The following is a 13030-nucleotide window of genomic DNA, read 5'->3' on the forward strand; positions in this document are numbered from 1 at the left end:
GCGAGGTTCTTACCTTGAAAGCCCAACTCCCTGACCCCCGAAAAAACCCTACGGCTTATTATAAAGAATTGACAGAGGCCGCAAATTCGGCTGTTATGACTTTAGCTGACATCGAGTTATTTTTCGGTCTTCTGATCCCAGTAGATATATGGAGACAGGTGCATGATTCAGATCATGCTGCTGAACTTGGAGGGAACTGGGATCAGATTAAGACATGGGACAAAGATCGAAAACCGGGCGACAAGCCCAAAGACGAGATTTTAGCTATACCCGCTCGAATCATTACATATATGCAGACCCTTATTCCTCTACGAAAGGTGGATTGGGATAAGTTAACAGCTTGCAATCAAAAGAAGGATGAAAATGTGTCTGATTTCTTTACCCGCTTTGAGAAAGTGTTTATTGACTTCAGTGGACAAGATTTGTCCACAGAAGGAGGAATACGATTATTTGTAAATAGATTTGTCACTGATTTATTACCAGAAATAAAGATGCGTTTACAAGCTGCTGAAAGCACTTGGACTACTTCAACCCCTTCAGTTATTCTTAGCATGGCTCAGTATTATGAACACCGAGAAAATGAGAGCAAGGATAAGTCGGATAAAAAGGTTAAGGAGTTGAAGACCCGAGTACTACTACAGCAAGTCAGCAGAGGGCAAAATGGTAGAAGGGGAGGAAGGGGCTCTTTCCCGAGAGGTGGAATGATGAGAGGGGGAGGTGGTCAGGGACCTAATATAGGGATCAATCAGTGTTCCAATTGTAGACAAGAGGGACACTGGCGAGCCCAGTGTCCATTATTGTATGGCCGGGGTGGTTTTAATCGAGGATGAGGAAGAGGAGGTACTGATCGAAATAGTATGAGACTTGGTGACAGGTCCGGCGATGAGTCAGGAAATAATTATTTCGATGATTTTCAAGGAAGGCAATACTATAATGAGGAATATCGAGAGGATGGATATGATGGACACAATTATGCATGAGACAGCCACGGACATAGCAGGGACCGACCAGCAGGGGCCTTATGTACAGGGGCAATTGATGGGGACATCTGAGAAGCAATGAATAGTTCTGTTGCTCATACATTGGTCCCAGGGGCTGCTCTGTCTGGTCAAAACAACGTATCGGTGGGATTTTCAGGAATCCCCGTGGTAAGCCCCGTTTCGAAGCCACTTCCCTTACTATTGGCCCTGTCACTGTGGACTCACTATTTTTGCTTACGTCTAGTTGTGGCAAAAATTTGCTGGGATTAGATATACTAAAGACGTTGCCTGCTTGTATTTATTTTTCTCCTGATGGTGTGTATCTAACAATGCAGCCTCCTATTGAACGTATGACCCAATGTTTGGTTAAAGATGCACCTCTCCCTCCTGAGTTTTCAGACATACCCCACACTCTTTGGGCAAAGGGGGACACGGATGTAGGATTGTTGAAAATACCCCCTGTATCCATAAAGTTAAAACCTAACGCGCATCTACCACGTATTCCCCAATATCGAATTTCGCCAGAAGGTGAACAGGCTTTATTGCATGTCATTTGTGATTTAATTAAAAAAGGAGTGGTAGAAGAAACGGCTGCAAACATTTGTAATAGCCCCATTTTACTGATTTTGAAGAAGGCCCCTCTAGATGGTGACCCTGATTATAAAGATACTTATCGTTTTGTAATTGACCTTAGAGAGGTTAATAAAATAGTGATCCCTCAATACCCTGTGGTTCCTGACATCACTGCAATCCTGACTATGATTCCCCCTAATGCACATTATTTCTCAGTGATAGATTTGAAGAATGCTTTCTTCAGTATCCTGATACATCCTGACAGCCGTCATATTTTCGGATTCCCATTATCTGGCCGCAGCTTCAGATTCTGCCGCGCACCTCAAGGCTATACTGATAGTCCTAGTATTTATAGTCAAGCCCTAAAAGCAGTGTTAGAGGAATTAGTCCTACCTCCTGGTAATGTTCTCGTCCAATATGTGGATGATATCCTGGTGGCGTCAGATATGGCAGATGGCTGTAAGGAGGCCACGGTTAAATTGTTGCACCATTTGGCAGCTAATGGTAATAAAGTATCCTTATCCAAATTTCAGTATTGTCGACAGGAAGTGACCTACCTTGGTCATTTACTGTCGAAAGTGGGGAGAAGACTAACTCCTGAACGGATAAGTGTCATTACTAACATGTCTGTGCCCCGTACTCAACGTGATGTTCGTGCTTTTCTAGGCATAACCTCTTACTGTAGACCAATGGATTCCTAATTTTTCTCTTCTGGCTAAACCCTTGTTGCATTTGGTTACCAAAGATGTGCATGAACCCTTGCCCTGGACGGATGAATGCCAAGATGCTTTTAATTCTCTGAAATCTGCTCTTTGCTCTGCACCCGTCTTGGGTACTCGGGACTACCGAAAACCTTTTGTACTCTACGTGCATGAGGTGGACGGTTGTTCTCTTTCAGTGTTAACCCAGGGTTTTGGCGGAAAAAAACGACCTTGTGCATATTGGATAATGTTGCCAGGGCCCTTCCTAGCTGTTTAAGGGCCACTGCTGCTGTGGCGGTGGCCATTCGACAGTCGGAGGGGATTGTTTTAAATACTGATCTCACAGTGATGGTACCGCATGCTGTGGACATATTATTGAAGCGAACTAAAACTCAGCACCTTACGAGTGCACGATTGACTGGTTATAAATTGACTCTATTTGCACCTCACATTATAATTAAAAGATGTGCCACTCTGAATCCAGCCACGTTACTACCCCTCCCTTCAAGTGATCAAAAGGACGATGTCCATGATTGTATATTTCGGACTGAAGAAGAAACAAAGGGACGTGTAGACCTCACTGACTCCCCTTTATCTGACCCACAAGGGGAGTTGTATGTAAGTATGGGCGAAATTTGCGAATTCACAGTCAGCAAATTCATGCGAAATTGCAAAAAAAGTCCACAAGGTTGCGAATTTTCCCGCAAACTCGTGGATTGTTGTGCCAGTTGCACAAATATGTGACCACTGGTGCCTGTAACTTTGCCAGCCCGCCAAAAGGCTCCGAGGTCCCTTGAGTGAGCTGGCCATTATAGTGGGGACGGGCGGGAAGACGTTTCATACCTCTAGTGTGTGGTGGATGGGGCCAAACGGGCGGGGTTTCTATGCGAGTTCACGTGCATCTTGTTTATAAAGGGTCAGAGACCGAGCAGAGCAGCAGATGAGGAGAAAGCAGCCTCCTGGTCACAGGAGCTACACGGGGATGGCGCGCGGGAAACTCATGGATGCAAAAATACGTTTGGCACAGGACCCCAGAATCCTTCAGATGTCCAAGATAGCTCTGCTGCCCGTGTTGGTACAAAGCCATTCTGATCCTGCTCAGTGGATTCAGGCGCATGCAGTTGCTGCTGCTGGACAATGTCCCATCTCATACTAAACTGCCCCGTACAGGCATATGCTGCCGCTGGGCAGTAGGGTGCAGTGGCATGCGGGTGCTCCACGCCTGGTATATGTGCATACCAGTGCCAGGGGGGACATGTGTTTATTGGTGCTGTGTAGCAAGTTATGACTTTATATTTTGACTGCACCAGACGGTGGTACCACCTACACGGATCAGGAGCATCCAGGCACCAGACTTCATGGTGCAAGAGCATAATGGTGCTGTGCGGTACGGGTATATATGTACTGGGGGCAGGGGGACACTAAGCACAATGTGTGCTCACACCCAGAGGGCTCCCAGGCAATTTAGCACGAATGATTTTCACACTGGGAGGGCTCCGGGGCAGTTCAGCAGCACGGGGGCTCACACCCACTTGGCCCCGGGGCAGTTCAGTAGCGCGTGGGCTCACAACCCCTGGGCAGCTCAGCAGCGCAGGGGCTCACACCCACAGGGCTCCCGGGCAGTTTAGCAGCACCACCCTCTGGTTCATCACTACCACCCTCTGGTTCATCACTGCCACCCTCTGGTTCACCACTGCCACCCTCTGGTTCATCACTGCCACCCTCTGGTTCACCACTGCCACCCTCTGGTTCACCACTGTCACCCTCTGGTTAATCACTGTCACCCGCTGGCTCATCAATGCCACCCTCTGGTTCATCACAGCACCCTCTGGTTCACCACTGCTACCCTCTGGTTCATCACTGTCACCCTCTGGTTCATCAATGCCACCCTCTGGTTCATCACAGCACCCTCTGGTTCACCACTGCCACCCTCTGGTTCATCACTTCCATCCACTGGTTCATCACTCTCACCCTCTGGTACATCACTGCCACCCTCTGGTTCACCACTGCCACCCTCTGGTTCATCACTGCCACCCTCTGGGTCACCACTGCCACCCTCTGGTTTATCACTGTCACCCTCTGGTTCATCACTGCCACCCTCTGGTTCACCACTGCCACCCTCTGGTTCATCACTGTCACCCTCTGGTTCATCACTGCCACCCTCTGGTTCATTACTGCCACCCTCTGGTTCACCACTGCCATCCTCTGGATCATCACTGCCACCCTCTGGTTCATCACTGCTACCCTCTGGTTTACCACTGCCACCCTCTGGATCATCACTGTCACCCTCTGGTTCATTACTGCCACCCTCTGGTTCATGACAGCACCCTCTGGTTCACCATTGCCACCCTCTGGTTCACCACTGCCACCCTCTGGTTCATCACTGCCACCCTCTGGTTCACCACTGCCACCCTCTGGTTCACCACTGCCACCTTCTGGTTCAAGACTGCCACCCTCTGGTTGATCACTGCCACCATTTGGTTCATCACTGCCACCCACGGGTTCATCACTGCCACCCTCTGGTTCACCCCTGCCACCCTCTGGTTCATCACTGCCACCCTCTGGTTCACCACTGCCACCCTCTAGTTCATCACTGTCACCCTCTGATTCACCACTGCCACCCTCTGGTTCATCACTGCCACCCTCTGGTTCACCACTGCCACCCTCTGGTTTATCACTGTCACCCTCTGGTTCATCACTGCCACCCTCTGGTTCATCACAGCACCCTCTGGTTCACCACTGCCACCCTCTGTTTCACCACTGACACCCTCTGGTTCACCACTGCCACCCTTTGGTTCATCAATGCCACCCCCTGGATCACCACTGCCACCCTCTGGTTCATCACTGTCACCCTCTGGTTCATCACTGCCACCCTCTGGTTCATCACTGCCACCCTCTGGTTCATCACAACACCCTCTGGTTCACCACTGCCACCCTCTGGTTCACCACTGCCACCCTCTGGTTCATCACAGCACCCTCTGATTCCCAATTGCACCTTCTGGTTCATCACAGCACCCTCTGGTTCACCACTGTAGATTATGGGGAGAAAGCACACCTGCCCAGCCTCAACCGGGGGCTGGTTATTGTGTTACTGAATTTGAGCTTCAAGTCCGGCACCTGCTTCCTTATCTGTTAGTGCTTCCTGTTGTGGTTTACTTTTTGTGACAGCCTGGAGAATTGTGCCATACTTGTAACTATTCGCTGACCCTGCTTCGAGGGTCAGAGCAGGGTCAGAGAATAGTTGCAAGTAGGCAACAACTCAGGAGGCGCCGCTCAGGAAGCACTTACAGGGTTACAGCAGGTGCCCAAGTTAAAGTTAATTTCTTAAGTTAAGTTAAATTGACATGTTGTGACCTCTGCAAATTGAGTATTAGTGACTAGAATAGTGAATCAGTTGTAGGATATCATTGGAAATAAAGGATATATCATATTATTAATTTTATCGAAATATTTTATTTAGATTTGGGGCAAAGCTGGGAACCCAACTGTTTTTCACAAGTACTAGGAATTGGATATACTTCGCTGAGAATTGAATAAAGCCAACTAATGGTGAGTATTGGGATCCTGGGCAACAGGAATGTGATATAATAATTGAGGTTTTTCTACATAGAATATAGGGATGTAAAAATACACATTTATATATTTTCTTTATTCAGGTTAAAGTGATTGAATAGTATATACAATAGAGAAGAGAGAGAACGATAAGTGTTATTGAAAACTGATGTACAGAACTTGGATGACAGGATCTTGATGATGTTGGAGGTATGGGCCTTATAATATATAACTTACTGTGAGGGGTGTAATTGAGCTGTGGGCTCTAATCAAATTCAATGGTGGTTCTAAGACTCATAATATTGGAGCATGTACACGCCTGCATAAAAAGGAGTTTAGAATGGCATATAGGCAGGGATAATAAAGTTTCATGAAATTTCAGTGAATTGAAATGTAATGTCTGAAAATTCTATAAAAAATTGTATTATATGTATGACAAATGAAGATGGATATGATTGTAAACATATTTTTCTTTTGTTTATCATTTTACAGCCCTGATGATGTCCGTCTAGGACGAAACGCGTAGGCTGTACCATATGTGATTTTCATCTCAAGAATTGGATATTTTGTTCTGTTGATCAAACTAAAAAACTGAGAAAATTGGACTAATCAGAAAATAAAGACCTTTGGGATTACAGCATTGGACTGAAAAATCTTTTTTTAATTTGGAGCACTCCTTCTTTGTTTATTGTACTCCAGAGGGTTGGTTTGCCTATCCTTGCACATTCGTCCCTTATATGTGCAAACCAAGCAATTTTTTTTCCACCCCTGGGAAACCTAATAGCCCTTTAGTTTCTAACTGATACTCTACCAGCTCCGGGGTCACCCACATCCTGTGCCAAAAGTCTAGGGGTCGTAGAGCAACCTCCTCTTCAATCGGCCTTATGCATAGATCTAGCCACAATGGGATTAACGGGGTGCTGAGTGGAAGGCCCAAGATTTGTCTTACAAAACTGTTTTCTACTTTGCTTAGAAGGGTAGAAGGACAGTGGCCCCAGAGTTCAGCCCCATACAACGTGGCTCCCCGTGCTTGAGCTCTATAGATTTCAATAACCAGGCCAATAGGTTTAAGGGTCCATTCCCTTAGCAGTTTAGCTATCCCCCCGGAAGTCTGTGCTAATTTAAGCTTAGCTTTGGCTATTTGAGACCCCAGTCCATGTTTTCGGTAAGGGTAACCCCCAAATAGTCAAATACAGAAACCCTTTCCAATGCTATACCTTTGAGGTGGGGATTGGCGCCTGCTTTCTTGGCTGAATTGACTACCATAAACTTGGTTTTCTTGGTGTTAATCTCCAGTCCCCTGTTGTTACAAAAGATGACAAAACTGTCCAGTATCCACTGGATTCCCATCAGCGACTTGGACATCAAAAGGGCGTCATCCTCAAACATCAATGCTGGAACCTTTGAGTTTGCTAGCTTGGGGGCGTCATTGTCCTTAACCTCTGTAAGTTGGGCAATAAGTGTGTTGACAAAGAGGCAAAACAGGGTCGGTGCAAGAACACAGCCCTGCCTCACTCCTCTGCCAACGGGGAGTCTGGTGGTTAGTTCTCCCCCTTTTCCACATCTTACTCTGGCATAATTGGCGTCATGCAGCTTAATAAGCATGTTTAGCAAATAAGATGAAATCCCCAATTCCCCCCATAGTTTGGCTCTGGGCACCCAATCAAAAGCTGTTTTCAGGTCCACGAAAATCAAATAGAGGCTGCCACCCTCCACCGTTTTCCAAATTATGAGTTGGAGTCTGTATATTTGGTCCACGGTGGAAGTGTTCTTCCTGAACCCGGCTTGGTAGGGGCTTATAACATTATTCTCTTGCATCCACCCCTGGATTTGGTCTAAGGGTACTAGTGCAAACAATTTTTGGGTGACATCGATCCAACTGATCAGTCTATAGTTTGCAGGAAGTAATGGAGAGCACTTTTTAAAGACCGGAACAATTTCTTTCCAGCCCAGGTATCAGGGATCGGCATACCATTCATGATGGGCCACTGTTCCAAGGGCATGAGTTTCAAGGACACCTTGCCTCTCCAGCCATCAGACACAGAAAGATCACCCCACAGTGACCGCAGGCCATCGGAGGTGGGGAGATTTATGAGAACTCTGAACGGGGTTCTCCGGATTGGGGTGGATCGTGGTGAAGATGCAGAGATATGTCCGCACCAATTCTTAAACACCTACAGACAGACTCCACATAGCACAACCAACTGTGCTCTGCTTCATCTTTTAATCTGGAAACCTTCATGAGACTGCATCCCGGCGAGTAGTCACAATCTACAAAGCAAGCATCCATTGGAGGGCCCACTGCAAGTGGGGTCAACAGTTATCATCAAGGGCAGATACCGTGGCTGGAAATGAAGAACCCTGTATGAACCCAAGTTCTGGACAGTGGTCGGATGGATGGCACCATCCGGACTGTGCAGAGAGTCACCGCACTGTCACAAGGAACATCTCATGGTTCAAGGAGGTAGCAGATACCCCCGACGATATGGAAAGAGAAGTTGAGGGTACAAACGGAGTACAGGATACCTTCCTGCCGACCTCCCCTTCAAGAGAAGGTGAAGAACATACAGACTCGCCTGTAAAAAGGCACGTCACAGAAAGCAGTCAAAGACCAACAGAAACCCCATATAGACACACTCCGGCTGGCAGCCTGGAGGAACAAGGGTCTAGAAACATCGCTCGGCGCCAGGAGTATAATTTCTGGCCAAACCCTGCCTTTCACAATTGATCGCTGTTGTTTTCTGGTTTTGGTTGTTCTCACACTTGGGCCCTCTGTTCATTTTCCATTTTTTCTTAGAAGTGTGCTATCACTCATATAGTTGCAATGCTAAGAGTGTTTACTGATGCATGATTGTAATAAAATGTGATTTGGCTGAATCGGATTTAACTACAAGCTTTTATCATTTTTGAATGTCATTTTTTCCTGCGATTAAATCTACAACACAATAAAACTTCTGTCAATAAATAGAAATTCTGTTGTAACCAAAGAGTGAATCAACATGGGAAGTTGTGTGCTAATTCGATTTTCTTCCAAATCAGTTCCATGTTAATGCTTGTTCCAGTTTCACAGGATGGAAAGAGCTTCATCTAAAGTTTTAACAAAATATCTCTCACTATTGCATTCGAGGTGAGTTTTTTGATGAAAGGGTTTCTTGCACTAATTGAGATAGTCTGTGATTTGATGAAACTCTTGTTTCCTTTTCAAAGTCACAGCCATGAGATCATGAAACAACTGCACATTATGACTGATGAATGAGGTGGGGTCTTCAAAGCGTGTGAGCCATAATCTCTTCCTTCTTCTCATGATAGCGTACACATGCTAAGGGGTTGATTCCTATCCTGGAGAAAATCTGTCCGTCCGAATTGTATCCGGAGCCCTCTCCGTACGACTTGTACAGATGCCGTACGACCCGGCGAGTACGATCCGGACCAGGGTATCAGGATGCGATTCGTACGGTCCACGTCAGGTAAGTGCGATTCGTACGGAAAAGCACACATTCACATACACACCGTACGGAGCGTACCCCCCATGATCGCAGGGGTACGCACCGTACCCCGCGATCATGGGGTGTACGCACCGTACACCCAGCGAACATGGGGTACAGTGCGTACACCCCATGATCGCGAGGTACGGTGCGTACCCCCCATGATCGCAGGGTTACGGTGCATACCCCTGCGATCATGGGGGGTATGCACCGTACCCGGGGGGGGCCGTTGCGTACCTGTTTCGGCACAAACTCTGCTTTTACGGCTGTTTTCAGCTCCCGTAGAAAAAGGGTCGTACGTTGCGTCCCCGGCACGTATCGTACTTGCTGGGTCGTAAAAACCAGCCGCGAACCGTACAGATGTCGCGTACAGCGGGTTCCGAGGGAGAATCGTACGGAGATTAGAGTCGTACGGTCTCTGTACGATTCGTATGGAGTCCAGCTCCTGGTACGAATCGTACTTCATCGTACATACAGGGGACGTTGCAGGGTACGATTCGTACGGGAAAAACGCTCCGAGCGGCTATTCGGAGCGTTTTTTCCCGAATCGGAATCGACCCCTTTATGTCTGGAGGAATGAGAACACATGCTAAATGTCTGAAGATGCATCATGCACCTTACATGGTCACTCTGTATTTTCAGCACAGAAGAATTCTAAGGCTGTTATTTCGCTTCCTGCTTTACACATACCTGTATGTCTGTCATCATTATCAACTAAAGAAGCGTTTCTAACACAAACAGGTACACATATTAAGAAGCATTGGCAAAGCCAACAGGTCTAACCTTGGGAGGCTGGTGCAAGGGTCAATTGCAAGAATGTGCCACAAAAAGAAAAAAGAACACACCTAAGTGTGACTGTCATAGGCTTGCTTTAAAAATATTGATGTGGCCGTTTTGCTAGTGATTTTTTTATATATAAAAGCTTTTTAGTTGTGCAATGAGTTTAGTTATTATTATTATTATTCGTGAAAGGGACAAACACAAATCACCAGCTAATAAACAGTCAATTTGTAGACAGCTACCTTATTTCCTAAACACTCTATAAGTCGGGTATGCTATGATGGGTGGAACCAAAATATGAATGGCACTTTCACATACCAATGAATGAGGTCTACTCGCCTGAAGCCCCTCTGTTTATGCATATTATGTAAGCATTTTTTGATAATCAGTAGTATAGTGAGACTGTTGAAACAGTCTCAAATGACAGACCTAACAATGATTGCATCCTGGGAGCAACACATCACCAGACAATTTCCAATCGTTAACTGACGTCCTAGGCATTGTTGATTGATGTATTACGTCATTAACAGAGGTGATAATTTCGTCCATATTATGCCAACATCCAAAGCTGGTGAACAGTTTAGAGGCTTTTGTTTATGGCAGGAAACAAAGCACAGCTTATTAAAATGTAAATCAAACGCGATGGGCTGAGATTCATTCTATTCTAAGAAAAAATAATGTCATTGTTCATGCAGAATCCCTTGTTGATAGCTGTTCTCAAAGCACCAGATATTCACAGCCACTGATCTCAAGAGGGTGCCCAGCGTTTTGATTAACTCCAAAGATTTAGCATCTTTTAAAAATCTGATGTCTTGAATCCCACTGATTTCCTAGTGATGCAAAAACGTATTAAATGCGTGATGTACTGGAAAATGCTAACATTTTCCACGTACGTTGTAGGGGCACACGGGTATATTGGAAGTGGAAGGGAAGTATAAAACATAACTGTGACGTGCAGATTAAAAGAAACATTTTTTTTATTACAGTGAGTGTGTACACGTTGCTTAGTTTTCTGCTGTGTGCATTTTTTACAAGTTTGATGTAGGAGGTACAAAGCAGGGAGTTAAAGCAATGGTGTTCTCTGTTACTGTGAAATACACGTTAGTAAATGTAGGTGAATATCAGTTTAAATTGGTTCTTCCGAACGGCTGTGGTCTTATATCTCAACAAATCTTTCATTAAGCGTTGGAATGTCATTTCTATCAATGGGTGTTAGAATGCTTGAATAGATAGCAATGCCAGAGAATGGCTATATAAATTACTTTTAGATTCATAAAATGCTGCAGAACTTGTTTTTCTTTGCCATGTAGTTTTCCGTTATTTTGCCACACAGTGGGGCAGATTTACAAGCCCCTTACGCCAATTTTGCGTCACTTTTAACATGGGAAAAGTGACGCAAAAGTGGCGCAGGAGGCTTGTAAATCTGCCCCAGCGTACTCAACCCTGTTACGTCATTTAGTGCATCTTTGACACATAATTGCAGTAGGCCCATTTATGGTTTAAGAGCGGAGGGGAGGGCAGAACCCATGTGATACCAGGGAGTACCTGCTGGAGCTAATTCCACCAAGAAGCTTGACAAACAGAGCCAAAGGTTCACTGCCTCTGCCCTGTTGTTATTGAAGACAGGCATTGGCACAGCCAGTAAATCGGTCTTTAATGTGCCAACGCATGTCAACATAGATATTCACAAATGCTGCTTACAAGGATTACAAACAAAAATTCTCTTTAACGCATTAAAGTATGCCCTATTGGAATTCTAGTACTGAAAAGGCAATATCAATAGGATTGCTTCTGAATAAAAGACACATAGGGGATAAAGAATTGAATTGACAATGACATGAGTTTACTTTTCAGTATTAAATAGGACCTTATGCATTACTAGACTTACGGGAAGATAGACAATGGAATAGGATAAAAGAGAAATATTCATCTAGGTGGGATCATAGTCCACTGTCTTTATTTTTTAAAGAATTGGAAACAATGTTTATTGCAGACAACTGCGCTGTCAAGCCAGACCTAAAAATACAAGTGTGTTCATTGCGTGGAATAAAGACCCAGGGGCCAGACGTACAGTCGCAAACAGCCCAGTACGCAAAATCGGGACGTTTGCGATTGAAAAACTGCTTTTCCAAATGTACAAAAAGCGGTTCGGCAACTTGTTACCGAATCATATTTCGCATTTGTGATCCGGTCTTTGGAAGGGGCATGTTTAGGGCATCCCTTTCAAATAGCGAATAGGTATGGTATGTCTTACTGTTTGGCATCCGAATTCCAGTCGCAAAACAGTAATACTTTACCACCAGTTGAAAACTAGTGGTAACCCTTTTGCAGAGGGGAAGGGGTCCCCAAGGGACCCCTTTCTTTTTGAGAATGTAAATAATATTTTTCAAGAGCAGACAGAATGAAGATTACTTTATTGAAAAGCAATCACAGACATGGTGGTCTGCTGACTTCAGCAGGATACCATACCTGTGATGGCTGTGATTCCAAATGTGATGCAAACTCAATGAGTTTCATACATTAGGAACACAGATCTCCTAATTGAGATTCAGAGAGACTCTCAATTAGGAAATTGGTATTCCTATTGTTTGTACATCTGCTCCAAGGTCACAGTGAAGGAAGCACTTACGTGATTACCTTGGGCAAGGGCAGAACGTGGGCTAATAATGGATTCAGCATGCTTCATCGTTGATATAACATTATCATAATTTGTATAGTGCTTTTCACTGTTACATTCTTCGAATGTGTGCCTTTTTTATATGGTGCTTGGATTTCTATCCGTCTCTTTTTATTTCATGTGGCATGTGCACCAGAATTGAAACATGCATAGCCATATTGAACTTCATTTGTAATAACTGCATGAGGAAACCCTGATTGTCACCCTTTTGGTCATGTGACACTCGACCACCATTTAATTGATTTGTTCTTTTTGATGTTTTATAGTTCCAAAAACTAATAA

Source organism: Lissotriton helveticus, chromosome 7 (genome assembly GCF_964261635.1).
Source record: "Lissotriton helveticus chromosome 7, aLisHel1.1, whole genome shotgun sequence".
NCBI classification, from domain to species: domain Eukaryota; kingdom Metazoa; phylum Chordata; class Amphibia; order Caudata; family Salamandridae; genus Lissotriton; species Lissotriton helveticus.